This window comes from Colius striatus, chromosome 3 (assembly GCF_028858725.1).
Source record: "Colius striatus isolate bColStr4 chromosome 3, bColStr4.1.hap1, whole genome shotgun sequence".
NCBI classification, from domain to species: domain Eukaryota; kingdom Metazoa; phylum Chordata; class Aves; order Coliiformes; family Coliidae; genus Colius; species Colius striatus.
Window position 1 is genome coordinate 21,187,356 of NC_084761.1, and position 20,658 is coordinate 21,208,013.

General features: G+C 45.9%; 1 protein-coding gene across 5 annotated transcripts in view; it reads left to right on the forward strand.

Moving 5' to 3' along the window:
- Positions 1-20,658, forward strand: part of SHROOM3 (shroom family member 3) — a 150,855-nt gene that overhangs the window by 92,262 nt on the left and 37,935 nt on the right. The window contains exon 1 of one of the 5 annotated variants that reach the window (XM_061994267.1): positions 8,846-8,880. The exons of 3 other annotated variants lie outside the window; for them this stretch is intronic. The gene's annotated coding sequence lies outside the window, so the exon portion shown is untranslated. Of the gene's footprint in view, positions 1-8,845; positions 8,940-20,658 lie in introns of those variants that run through there. One more of the 5 variants, XM_061994266.1, reaches the window with a different exon arrangement.

Consider the following 20,658-nt stretch of genomic DNA (forward strand, 5'->3'; position numbering starts at 1 on the left):
CATTCCTTGCAGACATTTCATCGAACACAACCAGTGTCTATAGTAAATTTTTGACCAGCTACAGTTACAATCCCATTTCAAGGTCAAACAACTGGTCTCTCACAGGGAGTCTATTTGAGAAGGAAAACTGAAGTCATAAGCCTGTAGTCCCATTTTCTTTGCCCCATAGCACAGTGCAGCTCTTGTGGTTTGTATCTGCAACGATGTGCAGCCTCTCCCTCATGACTGGGACAACTGGAACTTTACCCAGCCAGGTCAGCATAGGGTTTTTCCCTTCCATGATCACCAGAGGTAGAGGTAAAAAGAAGTCACACTGATCAACGCTGTCTGATTTGGAGCCTAGTTGGTAGCTCTTAATTAGAAAGGGAATTGTAAGTGTTGTGCATCCTTGTTTGGATCAATCATAACTGAGAGGAGTGAGAAGTATTCAGCATAAGGTCTTCCATTTGTTTCAGCAGCTTTAGACCAGGCATCATGTCCAGAGAATCTGAGAACGGGGATCTTCCCTTTTTTTAGATGATCATTTCCAGTGGGACAGCCCAGGAAACATTTCCAGGTCATGCTCAGTGTATTGGAGAACTTCAGACAGCACTTTGTGGATGTGTGCACAGTGAGCAGGACAGAAGCTTCACCTCCTATCCCTCCAAACGGCAACATCCTAGAAATGCTTTCATCCAGTTTACATGCTTTTAGCCATTAAGAGTACTTTACCTGCCTGTCTCTTGCATCGCCACTTTGTACAGTTGCACAGCTTGCAAATCTTTATACTGGATATTTTAGAGATTGCCATCTTATACAGCTCAATGCAGACAGTCTGTTCCCTTTTGATATACTATTTTCTCCTTTCCTGAATTTGCTGACTTCTCTGTGGACATTTGCTGATGCTTTCCTTGCTTTCCCACCTCCCTCTGAAGTGCTTTCGTGCCTTTCCATGGATGTATGTCTGTAGTTAATGTCAGTGCACTGTTGCTACGCTTTCGTGGACTGAAAGAAGAGCACATCATTTCTTTTTTCAGCTCCCTTACTTATTCTTTGGCTGACTTCTGTCCCTCTCACACACAGATGCTTTGGAGGCCAGCTACATACAGTATTTAGGTTTGCAGGGTGATCTTCCCAAGCCATTACCGAATGCTGGAATTTCCCTGGGTGTTGACTTTTTGATGCCTGTTGAGTTCCTTGTCTCATTCCTGCAGTATGTGGTTTCACAGGGAGTGGCTGTCTGTTGGCTCAGGTTTCTCTGACTATACTTTGTATACATTTTCCATGGTCAGGGAGGAAGACTAAGTGCCGGATAAAATCCTGCTGTTTGTGGATAACAACGGATAACATTGTTGTGCTAACAGCCATTTGCATACGAGATATGAGAACAGCCCCATTCATACCCTTCTGTGACGGTGCTGAGTCTTCTAACTGCTTTGAAACTTGAGTTGCGTTGTTGCTTGATTGCATAAGGCAACTGGCATTGGCGCAGCTTTCCGCAGGCTGCAGGTGCACTGGAGTTATCTGTCCCAGGTCAGCCTGCCAGCAGCAGGAGGATGACGGCGCTTCTGCCACTGCTGCAAAGCTCCCGGCATCCTGGGGGAAACTCTAGACTGCTTATGGGTGTCTTGTCTACAGATTTCAAAAGATAGAAGGGAAAATATCATACTTGCAGTTCAGAGCAGGCTTAACCCCATTCTTACCCATAAAGTGGGGATGATTTAAAAAAAAACTAAATTCAAATGCCATTTGGTAATGAATAAGCCAAAAAGTGGTCTTCTTTCTAGAGAAATTATCTACACTTCCTTGAAAAACAGAATACTCCAAAAGTGCAATTGCATACACAGCACCACGCTAGGCAAAGACTGCACCAACCAGTTTTTGTACCTGTGAGACCTTCAGTGTTTCCGGTGCAGACAAACAGGGTTATCATTCTCAAGTGTGCTCATAGACTGCAATGAAAGGAAGGCTTTTATTCCCATCACTAAGAGGAACCAGGGCTGATGCTCTCCTGGCACACAGGGACCTGTTCTATCTGTTTGTCCCCAATTAAAACATCCTGTGCTGATTACTGGTGTCACACTGCAGCTTCCAGTACTGCCCACTCAGGTACTTTATTTCGCTTGCGCTGCTGCACCAGACTGGCAAAATGCAATAGATTTGAGGCAGCAAGGGAGCTTTCATTTAGAAAATTATCCTTTCCACGGGATCCTTACTTTAAGACTTGCAAGGGTGTCTAAGGTGGCATGCTGTGGCCCTTCTTTGCCCTGCCTGGGCTACCACCATGGGTATGGTAGGGACAAGGCCCTGCCATGGGCTTTCATAGCTGTGCTGTAGTCAAGGGGAACTAGGCTTTTTCTCTTTTGCTGAGCTCAGAGTGTTTCCGTGCCTTTACGTACTGGAGCTGTTTGCATGTTTTCAGCAAACAATGCTTTATTACTGTCTTGCTGAAAGGAGGAAGGCAGTTTAAAAAAAAAAAAACAGAAAAAGAAGAGAGAGAACGTCTTGTGAACCTGCTATTCTCAGATCTCTCCGATAAGGACGGTTCCAAGTGCGTGAGAAGTTTCCTACTCTGAGATTTATTTACTTCTGAAAGAAAAGCCACCTTCATCTCATTATTTTATTTTCAATACAGGTTTTAATTTGGTGAGAAAATATCTTCCCCATAAAGAACCTATTCTGCCTCATTAACTCCTATAAAAAGCATCCCCCCCAAGCTTTAAATGTTAAAAGAAGCATAAATTAAGGCTAAGTTTGTTGTTTGCTGCTTTAATCAACAAACAACCTTAAAAGGGACCCACAAAGAGTTTTGTAAACTAAATTTATTAGTGAGCAGAAAAAAACCAGGCCTTCTGCTGCAGCTTCCTCCTCTTCCCAGCCCCCTGAATTTGGAGGGGGGTGGGTTTTAGGAGTGATTGGTTTTGTTTACAGTGTCTTACTCTCTTAGGTAGGTTGTTGTGGTCCCATGGATCTCTGTCAGACTTTTGTGATACAGCTGAACTGAAGTGACTTGGGACAGAGTCTGTTAATTAGGTCTTCAAAGCCTCCTCCCTTTTTTTTCACCATACAAATGTCCTTTTTTCCTCTTCTTTTCCCCAAATTGGCTTGTCAGTAGCTCAGAAGGAGAGAGGAGGTTTTTCACAGCAAGGGAAAACCATCATTCTCTCTGTCTTCCTTTCACCCCTGCAGGATGCAAGAAGAAAAGTAGATGTACATCTTTTTTCTGCCATTTTCCTCCCCTTGGTATGTTTAAGAAGCTGTCTTCTATTTCCTCTTTATTCTGTCATCATTATCAATTTTTTCTTAGGGATATCTGCACTCAGAGTGCTGCTTACAGTGACTGTGGAAGAACACGACTGGGGAAAAGCTTAGGGACTTATCTAAAAAGTTTCAATGCAGAGAACAGGATAGTTGGATAAAAGCATTACAAATGAAGTTTCCTGAGCCGGAACATGTGAATATGTCATTTATTTCAAAATTCCCCTTGACATAACAGGAAACTTCCTTAGAAATCTCTTGCATTCAGATTAATTTAAATCTTAAACTGATTTGTCACTGTTTTTATTTGGGAGAAGGCTCCATGTGAAAATTTAATAATAGACTTTGTTCATTGCTGCAGGGTTTGGACTTCCTTGCTTCTTAATGTTTTTCACAGCTATCTTAAGTTCATTCTGAGACATGCAGTTTAAGAGATCGAAGAAAAATCCCTTTTGTTCACTGGAAAAAAGTGGCCTTGACCCATTAGAAAGTGATTTCTGATACTTCTCTGAACACCTCCACACCTTCCAGGAGTTCATTTGAACTGGAGAAGAGTCAAAGATGGGGTGTTTCTCTAAACTTCCCTCAGCTTTGTGGGCTTGGATTCAAGCAGACCTTGGCTTCAAGTCAGCTTGTGGTTCAGGTTTGCAAAATTGAAAGGCAACTGGGCATGTTTTGCAAAACCTAAACCTCCCCTGGAGTTTTGCTCTCCTCTGATGGATAGCTCGGGCTCCAGCCCCTCCTTGCTCTCACTCTTCATGGTCTGTGGGTAGGTCAGCATTGCAAACAACTCCTCAAAGGAAATCATCCTTCTTCAATGCAGCCTATGTCTCATTTCAAAAACTAATTTCCTCTGTTCATCCCACACCTTCCCTTCCTCCACCAGCAAACGTGACATGGGTCTCGCATTTCACATCAACTGCCTGAACAAATGCACAAACCAGTCCAAATTTACTGTAGCCTGGCATCTGCATCAGCCAGCAAGCCAAGGACATCAATTACAGGCATAAGACAGTTTCCTTTTGGGGCATTTGACATAAGATCTTTTTTCCATTTCTGTGAACCAGCTGTAGCCCAGCTCTGTGTCCAGCAGCTCGTGTTGTGAGAAACAAGAGGCTGGGGAGGGAGGGGGTGGGGGATGAGAGTAGCTCAGGGATCTGGGGCTCTGTGTTGTTCCAATACCATGCTGCTCTTCCAGTGCCATTGCTGGGACACGTAGGCATGCAGCACTCCCCCACCTCGCAGGAGACATTGTAGCTTTATTTAAACAGGAAGAAGGAAGTTCTCTCAGTTATCCAGTGCCCTGGGAGCATGCTGTTCACAGAGCATGGCAGCACCTGGCATCCAGGCGCCAGGGAGCCTGGAGCCAGGGAGGTGGAGAGACAGAGCGCTGGCTCTCACTGGCCCTGGTGTTGCTGAGCTTTGTGGCGATGCAGGGCCTGGGAGCAGGAGAGTGAATATAGCCTCCTATAAATGCAGCCGGCATTCACGTTCTGTCTGATACCTGGGCTTCCTCATTCTGCCCCTTAGCCTGTATCTTTAGTTTGCTGTTGGTCTTCTAAGTCTCTCAATATTTATTTCCCTTTGGATTTTTTGCTGTTCATTTGGAGGTTTGGGTTATTTCGTTTTTCTCTTTGTCGCAACTAGAAAAATACAAATGATAAAAACTCCCAGATGAATGTCTGAGTCCTTTGTTTCCTCACAGCACAGTTATTCCTGTCATCTCTAGTGAAATACCTGGGGAAGGGGAGGTATGTGGAGTGATCCATGGCATCAAATTGAAAAATATGCTTGAGTGCTTTGCAGGTCTAGGGCAGTTGTACCCACTTACCACAAACATGCGTTGATCCTGCTAATACACAACGGCCTCAGCTTGAGGAAACATGAAGTATTTATTCTTCCATCTCCACTACCAAGCCTATCAGTGCCATGAACCAATGACTATAGTTTGTTGAGGGAGACTGTATGACCTTGACTCTTGATGCTTAAGTAGGATTAAACTGCAATTGGAAGCAAACACCAAGAAAGAAACCAAAATCCTGGGGGAAAAAAAAAAAGTCAAAAACAAACAGTCAAAAATCACTTTTCTATTGAAGCAGAATCAGGAGAAAAGTTGCAGAAAGACCAGAGTGTGATTTTCTAAGCTGGCACTTGGTGAAAAGACTGGGTATCACCCAGCAAGGTGTAACGTGGCTTTAGATGTGAGTAGAATGGGTTTAGCTGTAAGGCCAGTGAGGCATCCTAGCTAGGACACTGCCACCAGCACTCCACAGGTCCAGGAGATCACACATTCCCTTGCAGCCTGGCTGTATCCTGCAGGAGAATGGTCCATGCACTTTAGAAAGACATTACCATCTAACCCCAGCATAGAAGCAGTGTTGTTGGTGCAGGAGATACAAAAGGTGAGCTGTGGCCACGAAGCACCTCCTGGATGTGTCTGTACCCACAGCACCTCAGCTCCCCAGTGAGGATGTTTGCCTGGCCCACACCTATTAGTCTGGAAAGGAAGCTGTGGTCAGGGCCCAGGGCGGCACAGATGGAAGTGTTGAAGGTTTCCTTTTGTCAGCAGTATGAGCTTGTTATGATCCATCATAGTTAATTCTCACTTGGACTCCCTGCCTGTCATCTGCCTCAGGGTAAGTACCTGTGCTATTGTAAGTACATCATGCTTAAATAAACACTCCAAGGTTATAGTAAGCCTCAGGTTTCTGCTACCGGTGGTATTTTTTTGTTGTTGTTTTTATCAGAGAAGGACAAATGTTCACGAGCTTTTATGATTACACCCCAAAAAAGGACTTTGTTTCATTGCCTGGTAACTTATGAGAAACTGTTTACCTCTTGGTATCTCTCAGAGTTGCTGGCCAAGATGCAAAGTACACTTGAAGTGTTTAAAATCTCAATAAAACCATCTGGAATATTTTCATGAAGCAAATTATTGTGGGCCCATCTGTCTCGTAATGGAATGATCCTGAACAGGTGACATATGCTGCAAGTACTGATGTGGGAAAATACGGCTTTCCACGTAGCTTTCCAGTCAGAGAGAGATGGGGCTTGGGAGAAGTGGTAGTAGAAGTCACACCTTTAACTGAATGACGTTGGCAAGCAGGAACTCTGTTGACGACAGATAATCATACTGGCTTGTGGATAAAGCCATCAGCTTTTCAGCTGGGCAACGGGTGTATTTGGTTCAGATCAGAAAGGGACCCTTGCCCAGAAAGGAAACCAGAGGGCACGTGTCACCTGAGTCATCTTGCCTCACCCTTATTGCCAGGCTGTTTAATCCTGTTTCCAAAACCTGACCTTTCATGTTGTAAGATAGCAATTTGTTGAAATTATTAACCCATTTTGATGGCACGTCCCCCTAAGTACATGCACAGGAGAAGTATGTTGTTGTCCCCTGATGGAAATCTGACTGTGATGGCCATGCTAACTGTGTAGTGTGCTCAAAGTCATCGCAACCCGGGGCTGTATCCAGGTGTGTGACAGCACACCAGCTTTTACAGAAACAAATATTCTTCACTAGGAAGCACAAGTGAAAAAAATACAGAAAATGGTACTTAACTCTGCTGTGAAAGGTGCTGCCGCACAACGGGCTTCGTAATTAAGTCACAGCTATCGCTCATTGCCTTTATAACATCATCTCAAGTGTTTTGTCTGCATCTCACATTCTGGTTCATCACAGGCTTTATGATTTATGCATCTTGTGAAGCACTAAGCATTTTAGGCTGGTGATTATGAGTTAGCAGATAGAGAAGGAGATGTCAGCATGAGAAGTGGCACTAGCTGAGCATAATTTAACCTGCTATAGATGTGCCCATGCAAAAGGCCATTAAGCTACTTTTATTGGTTTTGGGGAGTACGATATTTTAGTTCAAATAGGACCGACAGGAACTATTTTAAGCTAAGACAGAATAAGTTACTTATGAACTGAAATAAAACTATCCATGTAACTTTTTATGACAGCCTATCGGTGAGTGGACAAACGGCTTCAGCAAAGCCAGTGCACATTGAAGAGCGGGATCCTTTCCCACTTGAATTCAATGGGAAGTCCTTTTTCCTCCCTCTATAAAATGCTAATTTTTGCCTCTAAAAAATAGGCATCCTTTTGGATGGCCTTTGGACATTACTGGATAAAAGATCTATTATGGGCCAGATACATTGTGAAGAGCAGCTTTTCCAGCATCTCCTTCAGTCACCTCTTTGGAGTCAAAAGGGTTTTTCTTTTCCTTCAGTGAGTATGCATCACATCAGCCATGGGGACTTGCCATCTTCCTTCTGCATGGTGCTCTGGTGTTTCCAGCAGCCCACAGAGGAGTTTGAGATCATGGTGCTAAAGGCCATAGGGTCAGGAGCAGGTGCTGTCTTCACATCTGCGTGCAAATCCAAAGAACAACAGTGAATGTGGAGCCACTTCTTGAGAGGGAACTTCTACCGGACAAAAAAGCAGGAGTCCTAAAGGAGGATAAAGAGCAGAAAGTGAGAAGCAGGTGTTAAACATCAAAAGAGCAGGAAGACGGATGGCAAGTGACAGGGAAGGAAAGCAGAAACTAATTTAATTTCACCTGAAAAATCTGTCATCACTGGGAACTGGAAGGTGAATGCCTGCAGTCCTCAGCCATGAAGACTTCCACAGCGCAAAGACTGGCCACTTTAATTCCTAGACAGAAACCAAGTCAGCTCAGTAATAGCACTTTGCCTTGTTATACTAGCCAAGATCAGGGCATTAGAAGTACAAATTCCTGCTTTAACCTTTAACTCCTTCTCCTGTGCAGAACACAAATCATTCCACAGCTTGAAAGGATCTTTTTAATCATTCACAGCAAATATGAGAAATGAGAAAGATTTGTGTATCTTGTCTCTGCCTGTCATCTTCTTTCATGAGATACAACACTAAAGCTTTATGTGGCTTTAAAATTAACGTAATGTAGTTCATTTGCTGATTGCATGTCCTGTATGAAACAACCCTAGCAGGTGACAGCAGGTGCTGTCAAAGCCACCCCTGCTTTAACATGGCTGCCTGTGGCTGGTGAGATTGCGATGGCACGGGATCAGTGTGCCATCAGAGGCATCCGCTGTCCTCCGAGGTGGGTTAGGATCTCAGGCAGAGTTACTGCTAGTGGCACAGCCCCAGAGGAGCTCTGCGATGAGGCACAGCGCGGTACCCAGCCAAGCTCTGCAGTGTGCAACTGCTGATTTTCTGCCCAGCCACCGTGGCCACAAAAACCGCGAGGCAGCACCAGTCGGTGCTGCTTCACTCAGGGCCGACTTAGTTTTCGGCGACGTCTGACCGGTAGCCGGGCTGTGTAGGCTCGGGTAGGATTCCAGGGCGAGATGCGGAAGGCAGAGCCCGGGGCTGCCCTTCGGCCTTGGTTCCTCGCCCCCGGGTGCTGAGGGGGGGCGGGAAGCGGCGCGGAGAGTTTCACCGCACCAACAGCTGCCAGGGGGCTTCTGGCCGAAGCTCGCCCTGCAAGACCGCTCCTGCTGAGGCAGCCGTACCGGGCCGGCGGGGCGGTGCTGGGGGCGGGCTGCCCGCCGCGGCACCTGCCGGGGGCGGCCGGAGGAGCCGCCGCCGGGCTCCGGCGCCCTCGCCCGGGCACGGCCGTGAGCGCGCGCGGCCGGGAGCTGCCGGCGCCCTGGGGCACGGTGAGAGCGGGCGCTGCCGGCCGGGAAGCGAGCCGGGGCGGGAGACGCGCGGGACAGCGGTATGGGCAGTGCACGGCGGCCGCGGTGCGGGGGCAGAGGAGTACGGGCGGTGCGTGGCGGCGGGCGGTGCGTGGCGGCCGGCGGTGCGCGCGGGTCGGGCTGCGGGGAGGGCACGGCGGCCGCGCTGCGCACAGAGCAGGGTGCAGGGGCGGCGTGGCGGGTGGCCATCGGGCTGCACGGCAGCCGGCGGGCAGCGGGAAGCCGGCGGGGCAGAGAGGGCCAGTCTCCCGCTGCCGGGGCGGAGGCGCCGGTGGCGGGTAGGGCAGGGCAGGGCAGGGCGGGCTAACAAAGGGCGACGGCCACGGAGCCCGGATGGCACTTGCGGAGCGTCCCGGGGGAAGGTGGTTGGGAGCGGCCCCCTTCCCCGCTCCAGGTGCTTCGTTGGTGGTTTTGGAGACCCTGGATGCAGAGAGGGAGCCAGCAGGGCGAGTAGGGGTGTAGGATCAGACCTTGACGTGCTGTGCATCCCGCTGTCCACACGTCAAAGTTCGTTACTCGGAGAAATTTTCCAGGTGTGTCTTAAAACCCATCTTTTTGCTCCGATTGCACACACGCCTCTAGGACCCCATCAGATTACGTGTCCTATCTGTCCATGCTGCAGCTGGGCCAGGGCTGCTGAGTTTGAAGAGTCCCTGTACAGCACTTTCTCTAGAGGAAACTGCTGGGCATCTGAACTGCAGGAGGTTTCTTGGTTGTGTGCGCCGCACCGCGTGGCTGCTGCATGTTTTAGTAAGTCGTGTAGTGTTCTCAGAGGTCGTTCTATTGGCAGGCACCCTGCAATGAGATACTGGTACAGGAGCTGAGAAATTTTATCACCTGGTTGGAATGACTCGCAGACGCCTTAAAATGTCTAAGAACAGAACTATATTCAAATGTAACATTATCAACCAGTATTTTTCTTTGTAAATTTGGGAGGAATGTGACCCACAAACCTCATTTGCCTGTTTGCCCTCACTCCAATTTTCTCCTCAGCTTCCCCTACCATTGGGTCCGGAGGTCCGTTTTTCCCATTCTTTGCTATAATACCTTTTAAAGACTGACCTCTACATGTTCTTCAACCTATAGCCACCCTTAATTTTCCCTGCCCATTAGGTGACACCAGAAGCACCTGTTGAAGCCTGTGTATTTTTCATCCCAAATCTCAGTCATGTTTTGCCCTGTTTTTCCCAGCATCCTGATGTATTTTCTCAGCAGTGGAGACCTGACTCAGGTCCTGCTAGGTACTTGTTGAGATTTTCCTCTACTCCATCAGGAGCAATGTTAGGGAAAAATCAGTACCCTAAAACTCGTCTAAGAGAGAGGAAGTCCGGGCTTGAGAAAGTGAGGGGTGCTCCTGCAGGTCCCTAATATGGGGATTTAGAGAATTGAGAACTTGTTGTCCCATATTGATTGGTGCTTGGCACCTATGGTTCTTAAACTGAGGACAAAAGTTCAATTTGACTGAAATAAGGATTACTGTAAGTTTTCTGGGAAATTTCAGGCCATCATTTAATAATCACAAAAGCTTTTCTTCCAGAGATCAGCAGGCTAGAAGTTTAGGTATAAAACATTGCTAAGAAGCTAACGACTACATACACAGTCAGCTCCAGCCTCCTTGGCATCGCTCTTCAGAGAGTGCTGCTACCACGGCAGGTGGGAGTCCTGCCTCTGGGAGACAGGCAAGCTGTGATTCTGCAGCAGCCAAAAGCCTTGTCAAACATCCCTGTTTTCAGTGGATGGCAAACAAGCAGCCCTCAGATTTTTTTGTGAGAAGAAAAGCGGTTTGGTGTAGAGCACTTCTCCCTCTTTGTAGTGGCCTAGCTCCTGGCAGCAGCGGGAGGAAAGCTGTGCTCTATGCAGTAGGATGCGATTGGTATCAGTGAGCAGATGCTGAGGGAACAGCACTGATGGGGAAAACATCTTTCCTGCATTTGTTTAGCTAGGGTGGACCCTACTTTAATGGTAGGCCTTCTGAGTGCACAGTCTGCTGCACAATCATTCTTCACCATGGTATTTACAGAGCATTTGGTTAATTCCTGGGCTTCCTCATCTCAGTGATGGTGTAAGTAAATAAATAATCAGGATATGACATCAAACAGAGCATTTTATAATGCAGCTCTTCCTTAGCCCTGCGTGATTCCCACCAGAATTCCTAACTTGGCTAACATTTGTTTAGACAAAACGTTATCAAGGCCGGTGCTGTGCATTTGGTAGTCATGGTTCAATGTCTGCCCTTTGAATGTACAGGTGAATACTGCAGTACCTCTGCTTCTGGAATGATGTTACAGGTGCAGGGCTGAAGTGCTGTTTTGACCCTTAGCATGGGTTTCAGAAGAACTAATGTGATGAGTTTGTGGCAGGCTGTCTGACTGTAATGAGAATGCCTTCTGATCATCAGGATCAGTCCCGCTGTAACCACACTATTCATAGTGTATCAGATACTCGAGTCCCTGGGAGGGAAAACCTGTTATCAATGCAGAAATGGAATGAAGCTGATTTTGCTAGCTGCAGATCTAGCCCCAAATCTGTGACAGGTCAGACATGTGAAATTAAGTACTAATTGCCCATTACAAATGCTAAGTAATAAATATCCCCAAGTAGAAATTTATTTCTGCTCTGGATTCCTGTAAGAGTACAGTTGGGAGTCTTGAGTCTCACCACACAAAGACTACCTTTATATCACCAGGCATACAAGCAAGGCTGCTCAGTGGGGATAAAGCATATTTCCCTCAATGAACAATACCTAGAGCTCAGCTAAACTCCTGTAAACCAGGGGAGAGACAATGCCAGTGTTTCCTGAATTCTTGTACCAGTTTTAGGCAAGCCCTGACTCCACTCCAAAAGCAGGATTTCACAGTCTCCCTTTGTCTCAGCCATCCTGTCTGACAACCTCCAGGATGACATGATAGTGACAATGAAGCAGAGAGGGGGTTGCCCTTGTCCTGTGGCTGCCTCTCTCTTGTGAATGCAACAGGGATGTTCCCCAAGAGGAAGAGATGGAGAAGGATGCAAACTTGATTTGCATGCTCATCTTTGCAAGCATTTCCCTTGACAAGTGATGTGTTGAAAATAGGTGATTCACTTCAAAGAACTCAAAGCTGCAAGAGGATATGAGTATCTAAAACTTTGTGATACCCAAATGGAGAGAAGAGACACATAAGAAAAGAGTATGCTTGTTTGAAAGTGAGGATTTAGGGGGAGTTGTTACTACATTTAACTTGAGCAAAAAGCTTGGCTGAACACAATGTAGCGCATGCTTGCCTGTATTCAGCTGAAAGACACTTCTCTAATCCTTTACATTCTAGTTGCACCAGTGCTTGAGTTAGTGACACTGTCTTTTGGGTTTAAAGAAACTTGAAGAATTTCAATGATCGTTTGTTCTTGATGGGAGAGGATTGGGTGGGTATTTTTTTGATGTAACAGTGACTGCTGTAGCGGCTCAGTTGTAGCAGTAGGGAAAAGGATCAGAAGTGTAAATGTGTGCCTTTGAAAGAGGAATCTGATGAAAATGAAACCAGCCCACTTCACCCAGATTAGATTTCATCATGTTGTGACTTCAGAATGCCATCAGCATCCTGGCAACAAGGGCAAAGATTTGAGAAACGTCCAAAAGTTAAAAGGATGCAGTTCCTAAGGATTACCAGTGTATCTGTTGTGTTTTTTTTTTTTTTAAATCTCATCTTTACTATTCTTTCAGCAACTTAAAACAGTGTTGAAAAAAAGTATTTGGGCAGACAATAAAAATAGCCAGGCCAAGTGCACTCTAGCAGTGACCTGATCCCGTCTCGTGTGTTATGGAGGGTGCAGATTCCTTTGCAGTTACAAACAGGCTCCAGGCTGGAGACAGACTCCATTTCAGACTAATTTAAGTAAAGTACGTGATGATAACTGATGGCCAGAGCACAGTACAGTTATAGTGGGGACAGGGCCCCCCGTGCAAGATGCCTGCATCCTAATCATGCTATAGCAGCTTAAGTTTCCCTGGATAGATGGGAGCAAATATCTGTGTTAAGGCATAACTCTAAAAAGTAAGCTACAGCTTTGATGGAAAGATCAAGCCTGGGGTTTATTTGTCTTAATATTGTGATTTTCCATCTTGGCTGGGAGAAGAAAACCATACTGTTAGGAAGCTCACAAGTTCTTTTTAGACAGATTTCCCAACAGTCTGTCTGTTAAGGGTGTATATAGATCCTGACTGTTCCAGGCAGGTCACTAGGTCCCAGGTGCAGAGGACAAGGAATAGGGCAGCAGGCATTAAAGAGAAACAAGAAAATGTAGGGGTAAAATGAGGCCTAGCAACAGCATATAAACAAAACCAAAATTTTGCCTGTGTCTTAAGCAACTTGCACATATAAATCCAGATATCTTTACTCAACTACATCAGTCAAAAGACCTGGCATCATGGAATGGTAGGGTTGGAAGGCATCATCATTGTGTTTCACCCAGTGTGAACTCCTTTTTGTGATGAGACGCCGAGGAAAGCTGTGTTTGTGTCCAAGCTCTGGCACAGGCACCTTCAGCAGAGTCATCTGGCAGAAGTTAGACCGGGCTGATTCCCCTCCCTGGTTTGCAGCACGACTGCATGCGTGCTGCTGTTAGTGCACCCAAGGAGACGGTGTACACCACCACCCAGGGGCAGGAGTGATCTGAGGGAGAAGGAGAAGCCATGATACAAGTGGCTCTTGTGACCAAGGAGTTTGCTTTGTGAAGTCATTGTTTTATCTGTTTGTCTTCCTGTGCAGACATCTTTTGCCTGGGAGTTCTCTTACTCTGCTAATTTGAGTGCTTAATGCACTGCAGTCCAGACCTCGAGCCAGTGCTGCTTTGCCTTGGGAAGCAGAGCAGTTTAGCCAGCAAAGCCTCTATGGACCAGAGAGAGGTGTGTGTTGAGAGGTAGATTGAAGGGAAAAGATTTTCTGGGGCCCAGTGGCTTTGTTGTGAAGGATGCCCAACCTTCGGGCTGGAAACTGTGAGCTGTAGCCATGCAAAGCAAAAAAGGAGCTTAATTTCTAAGTGGCTAATGAGTTTACTACCTTGTTTCTGTCAAAGGTTTTGCAGAGGTGATGCTGATTAATGTCATGTCCTTTCCCCAAGGGTATCCCCTTCTTCCAACTCATCAAGCTCAGTCTGACACCATTTATTAGGTTACTTGTCTCTGATTTGTGAGGAATAAATATTGACATTGATGGCTGCTTAATAGGATTTGGGTTTACTGTTCACTCTGTGAAAGAGTTTGTCACTTCTCACTCAAATGACAATTTGTGTTTGGCAGTGGCTCCACCAAGACCTAATTTTGGAGCTTTTTGTTGGGTTTTTTTTCAATGAGGATGGTCACGACACGTTCTGTGTATGAGCACAGGCTGAGATTGGGGATATGGATTGCTCCCCTTTTTCCTATTGACAGGCAGAGCAGGGATTTCCAGACTGTGACTATGTGTCCTTAGCAAAGATGCAGCTTCCTTTGAGAGGGTGCTGTTGTTTGCACTGGGGAATATTTTTTCATATGAGCTGTTGTTTGTTAACTTAAAAATGACCACCCTCTGCTTAGCTGTGGAAAACCTCAAGTCAGACTGCCAGTTGGCGCTGCAGTGGGTGGTCATCCTCTCCGGGTTTTCTTAATGTGCTGGAAGCTGCTCTAAGGAAAAGCAGTTCACACTGTTTGAAACAGAGTGGGTTTGGGTGGATGTCTAAGATGTGTCTTAAGTGTCTTGCAAAGAAAGTCTCATTAAAAGCTGATAGGCACAATAATAGACATTTAGGTTAAGTGGAGGTTTCTGGGTTTCCCAAAGGCTGTGAAAAGTTCATTATCATTACTTTCCTGGGAACCTAGCAGGATTGGAGACACTTACCTGGAAATCAAAGCCATATTCTGATCTGTGATATAATTTCTCTTAGCTGTTCCTGGAGGTACTTTGCCCCATAGGTACTGAAGAGGGGCATCCACAGGAAGATCTTGATCTCATCCAGGTGAGCGTATGAACTTCCCCCAGTCTCTGTGGGGGCTAATGCACCCTACAGCGTGTGCAATAGAACATCTAAAGTCCCAGCTTCAGATCTTACTTTGAGCCCAAGGAATGATTTGGGTTTGGACTCAGGGTGGTCAGATCAAAACACAGTAGATGAGGATCAGGGTGCGTGTAAAAGCTCCCACATACAGAGCTGTGTACAGGAAAGATGCTAGTAGCATTTCTTCAGCAGGAGGAAGGTAGAGGTCTATTTATGCTCCTAAATGGACTGAAATTTCTTCATTCCCCGTCCTGTGATAAAAGAAATAGATTCATGACTTCTCTCTTCTTAGCAGTTGTTCACATTGATGGTGACAATGTTACTAATCCTGTTTCTAATGTAGGCTGTATAAAACTGGCTCATATAGACAAAGTTAAATCTTTACTTAGGTGTGCTGTATAGACAGGCAGTGTCCCACTGGGGACTGAGACCCGGCTGCTGGTAACTGTGAAGGTTTTTGTGGCTTTGGTGTTAGTTGCTCATCCATATCTGATGCTAATCAGGAGACTCGAGCCCACTTGTCTTTTCTACCCTTACAATGCTTTCCTGGCCTGTTGAAGCTGGAATCATTGTGTTATTGTCTCTTAAAGCCTTCCCTAGTCTTCACCTCCATCCTGCTTAATTTTAAAATTGCCCTCTTTGTGCACATCCCCCGGGCATAGCCCTCACCACTGGCACTGGGCTCCCGGGGCTGTGGCCCAGCGCCCAGCTGCCTCCGCAGGGCAGGGGTGTGTGCCTGTGGCCAGCCCGTGCCTTTGTTGCAGGAGCCACAAGTGCCAGGGGCCTCTGGCACTGCAGGGAGGGAGCAGAGTCAAGAAGGCCGGTTCCTCCTTTGAGGTGGTTTGTGTGAGCACAGTGCAGAAGCACTGAGGCAGAGCACCAGGAGGGAGGGGCAGAGGGCTCCTCTCTCATCTGATGTGTCTTGTCATGGCTGCAGTCCTCATCCTTCTCCAAACTCTTGTCAGATAGCTCTCATCTCTGCCGGACTGGCAGGTGCTAGAAATAATTTGAGTGGCAAATGTATTTATTTTTTTAGCTTATAACAGCCAACACCTCTGTATCTCGCCTTGGGCACTCTCATCGAAAGTCAAAGAATCAGAACGTGCTCAGAGGGCAGAGCCTTAGCTTGGACACACTGTTATAACTTGCGTGGCGTCACTTCCATGGGATTTATAGCTATGTTTATGGCTGAAGTTATAAAAAAGCTGTGATATCACTGCTGCAGGGGGACAGTAACCACAGCAAGCTCACTGAACTCTTCAAAAATAAAAATGCAAGGAGGTGATCACACAGAATGCAACTCAACTGTGTTCAGCAGGCTTTTGTTTGCTCTGTGCCTCCTGCACACTCTGTGGACTCTGTATGTATCTGAAAAGCTCATGGCTTTCTGCTGTTGCCAGGCTATTTTTGTGCCCTTCCTGTGGACTGGTTTTCCACTGGACCTGTCCAGTTAATGTGATGCAGAGGAAGTATGATGAATCAGTGATACCATTTCTTGCCTCAAGGATGGGTGGGCAACTACCAGGCACAGCTGGATTCTACAGTAACCATATTTTTCTCTTTGCTTTTCTCTACTACAGTCCCTGATAGCTACAAGGCTCTGAACTCTTGGCAAAATGTTACTGCAGGTACTGCAGAGATTGTGTTTTGTAAAGCAGCTGGCCAGATCCTTACTTCCTTAGTCAATCTGTACTCATTTCTCACTTGAGCAAATCACCTGCTGAAGTCCCAACAAATAAGTAGATGCTATGTTGAGTAAGGGATTCAGGAATTTGTCCAGGAAGAGGTGGGTGAGCGGGATGGAGAAGCAACTCATAAGAAGTAGTTAATATTCTGGGGATTAGATATTGCTACATGTGTGAAGCTGATTTAGGCCTGTAAAATGCACTCCACCCCTCAAGTTACTGCAATTACAATCTGGCATACCTGGAAACACTGCAAAATAATCAGGTTAGAGAGCAGAGGGACAACTTAGTTGCAGACTTGGGTCGCTTCTTGATGCTGAATGTCCCCCATGGCGGTGACAAATGTGAATATGAGGCTTTCTTCTGCCCTCTCTGAATAGATGTGGAGGTTGTCACTTGCCAGGTACCAACCACCAAGACAAGTTTTCAAAAAACAACTGAGCTACTGTTCCAGCACTTCAGTAACATTCATATTGTCAGGGGAGAGCTGCTAGGGCAATATTTGAAGACACCTTCCTTTAAAGTGCAAAGTGTGTGCAAGCCAGGAAGAGAACTCCAGCTGTGCTGACGGAAGAGATTAATGCCCTTGCTTGCTCATCAGTGCCAGAGTCCTCATCCATCTGCCGCTGGAACAGTTCCTGTAAGCACTCCCTTAATCTTTAGCTTTAAACCATTTAAATTGCTGGTCTGAACTGACCTAGTTTGTTTTGCCTGTAACATATTAGGAAGTGCTCACGCAAACTGCTGCACCAGCAGATCGAGTCTGGTCACAGCTCCTAGTGCTGTTGGGAAAGGTTACTGGTGAGGACTAGTCTTGCCTTTCAGGTCTCATGTCTGCACCCTGTGGCCAGGTCCCAGGTGAGGCACGCCTGATGTTCAGACCCCTCCCTTGGATGGCCCTTTTGTTTGTGGAAAATAGCACTGTTTGGAAGGGTGAGTGTAAAAAGAGTAACTCTGAGAAAATATCTTCTGCTTATTGAATCTCTGTAAACAAAACTGGTTTTTTTAGCATGGAGGGCTTGTAATCTTTTCCCATGGAATAATTTTAATTCTCTAATCCTAAAATGGAAATCAGTTCTTATTTTATATGACTTTTGCTTTGTTTGCATGGCTACCTTTCTTTGTAGGAGCTACAGTTAAGGGGTTTTTTTTAAATTGATACTTGTCCTTTAGAACTGGCTCATGCTTTATTTTGTGTTTTGTAAGAAAATGTTGTAACTTATACAGAATGACTTTTGATCAGCATGAATCAGCGCAGGGATACTTCAGGACCTGTAAAGATAATATTGTTTCACCTGTGTGTGGTAGTCATGGTCCTTAAAGGGACAGATGTGTTAATGATGCTGCTTCTTCCATGAACTCTGCAGTACATCATCTTCATTTCAGGCACCTCTGACTAACAGATCTGAGCAATTCTGCACCTCAAAGAGAGTTTGATCCCAATCTTTTATGGTGAGATCTGAAAGTTATTCCTAGTGGCCTCCTGGTCCTGAGCAGCCCATGAAAAGGAGTGACACTGATTCCCCAAGCAAATTCCCCAGCGTCTCCAAAGGCCAGTGTGACTTAATGTCTCTGAAAATAACTCAGGAGATTTTCATTAATGGTCAAGAGCAAGTCTGTAGATAGTTTCGTTAGTCCTGGGCTAGAATAGAATGAAAATGTCATTTCTCTGATTATTACTTTTGGCACAGTAAGTAGGTAGACCTGTTTTCTAGAGGGGGTTATAACTCTGAGTACAAGGTGAATCAAAGTGTTTCACTTCCAAGTAGAGTTCAGGTGCAGAATGGATTGCACTCCACTTTTTTCTGTTGGTACCATTTAACCGGTACAGTTGTAACCTCTCAAGTCTCACCTCCTGAGAAGGTGAGATCCTAACTGGGCAGACAGAGTGCTGCTCAAGTCAGTATTAATTTATGCCAGCTGAAGATGAGAGTCCTTTACTTCCATTCTGAATTACTACTTTGCAGAATTAAGACACAATCCTAGGAAGATTTGGGCCAGAGCTGCACAGGGAACACTTTATTCGCGTGGAAACACTGGTAGGCTGTAAAGGCTCTGAGCTTGATGAGTAGAGCAAAATCCTGGCCATTGACAAACCCACCTTGTGCACAGACGACCACAACAGTAAAAGCCCAGCTATGCACAGAGTTGGTGGGCACTTGAAATCCTTGTAGCAATTATTCTTTTAATAAAAGAAATGACCTCTTATTATACATCAGTGTGTACAACCCACGAATGGTGGGCTCCAGCTCTAATTGAGTATGACCATAAACTTCTATTACAAAAAGCCTAGGAGCTGACTAGGGATAAAAGCTAATTTGTCAGCCCTACAGGTTCTTCCATCCAGCTAGGGTCAAGGTCTTTTTGGCAGGGCTAGGCAGGGAGCCGTGAGCTCCGACTGCTGGCTCGGCAGCACAAGAAAAGACTCTGGTCTCAGGGCTGTGTGCCCAGCTGCCTGCCTGCCCACTGAATTCACACGCGCTGTCTGAGGGCGAACTACTCATGCAAAGCAGGAGAAGGCCCACATTTCAGAAAGCATCAATTTAGGGTGTCTTTAAAAGGGTGGCAGTCTGTGGGGTCGAGGTCTGGATGCAGTGGAATGCCTATTGTCAAACCTAAAGACCAAAGAACAGCTACATATTGTGGACCCAAATACAGCTGGCATGAACCAAAAATGTGCATGTGAGTGCCTTTCTAAGTACTCAGTAATCCTCCAGGGCAAAACGAGGATTAGGTCTCTCTTGCAGACAAAGGGAGAGTTCATTTTCTCAAAGATCCCTTGGCCAATACCAAATGAAGTGAGGAACCCAAATGAATGCGAATACTCCTTTCAGATCTGTGCTTGCAAACAGGTACCTCGCAGAAACAGCTTGTTTGTGCATTTGTGTGGGTCTGTGCAAACACAGCACTGCCAGATTGTGGGACTGAGGTCAGGTCAAATAAACCCCATCCATTCTCAGAGAAAAGGGAAAGCTAGAAAAACACTGGACAAGTAGAACTTGCACAGGCTCATTTCTCCAGATTTTTTCTCAGTGGACCTGAAGGTCAGTGCTTATTGAAGTTGTTTAAGTTGGGAGTTGCACAAGTGAAGAGCCCTTCTAGAAGGAACGCTGTGTGCCTTAATTAATTCCAGGTGACTTCTCAGCCTTTCTTTGTGCCGAAATACCACATGATCAGCCTGACCACCTAGAAACCTTTAGATTGAAAGTGATGGGTGCTTGAATGTGACCTGTATCCATCTAAAATTTGCCATCCCAAGACAGCAAAGTGATTTCATGGCCCTTTAATTTGCCTTCAATCAATGGCCTGTATGTTTAGAAAATCACAAGCTACACTGTTCTGGAAGATTTCTTCTTTTCCCTTTTGGTGATTGGTTTATGGCAAGAATATCATCTCTAGTAATCCCCCCCTAACAGACATCAGAATGATGTGCCTGTGATGCATACAAAAGAAATTAATTTCATATGTAGTATTTAATAGTCCCCTTTCTTAGAAGCAGCAGTCAGCAGCACTGTGAATGGTTTTGGGTTGTGTGGTTTTCTTCCCTGAGCTTTACTGACCCATCTGAATCGAAGACGTGGATGTTACTGTTTCTGCTTGAGGCTTGGATCTTGCTGCACAACTGCAGGAGAATACCTAATCTGGTCCTAAGATTTTTGTGCTCAATGAGCCCTACTGAGATTTCAAAACATCCAAACTGCTTTGCATTCAGATCAAAAAGTCCTTCCAGGACCAGTTGTCACAGGGGGAATTTGTTGCGTTTTGAGGTGTCCATGAAACAGCCTTGAATTCCTTATCTACCCTATTAGACTGTGGACTTGAACCTGGCTCTTCCCTGTCTCAGGTGAGTGTTCTAGGTGGCAGGCTGGAGGTTGTACCCAGGAACTGGGGCACTTTTCCCAGTAAAATCTTTAATCCAAACTGTGTGTCCTCCAAGGAGAAGTTTCAGTTCAATTCATGAGACTTTTTCTAATGGGAAATGTCTTTTGCCCACATGTTTCCAGCTGATCCTGGCTCTTTGTTTGGCTCAGGAGTCCTGCTAGCACAG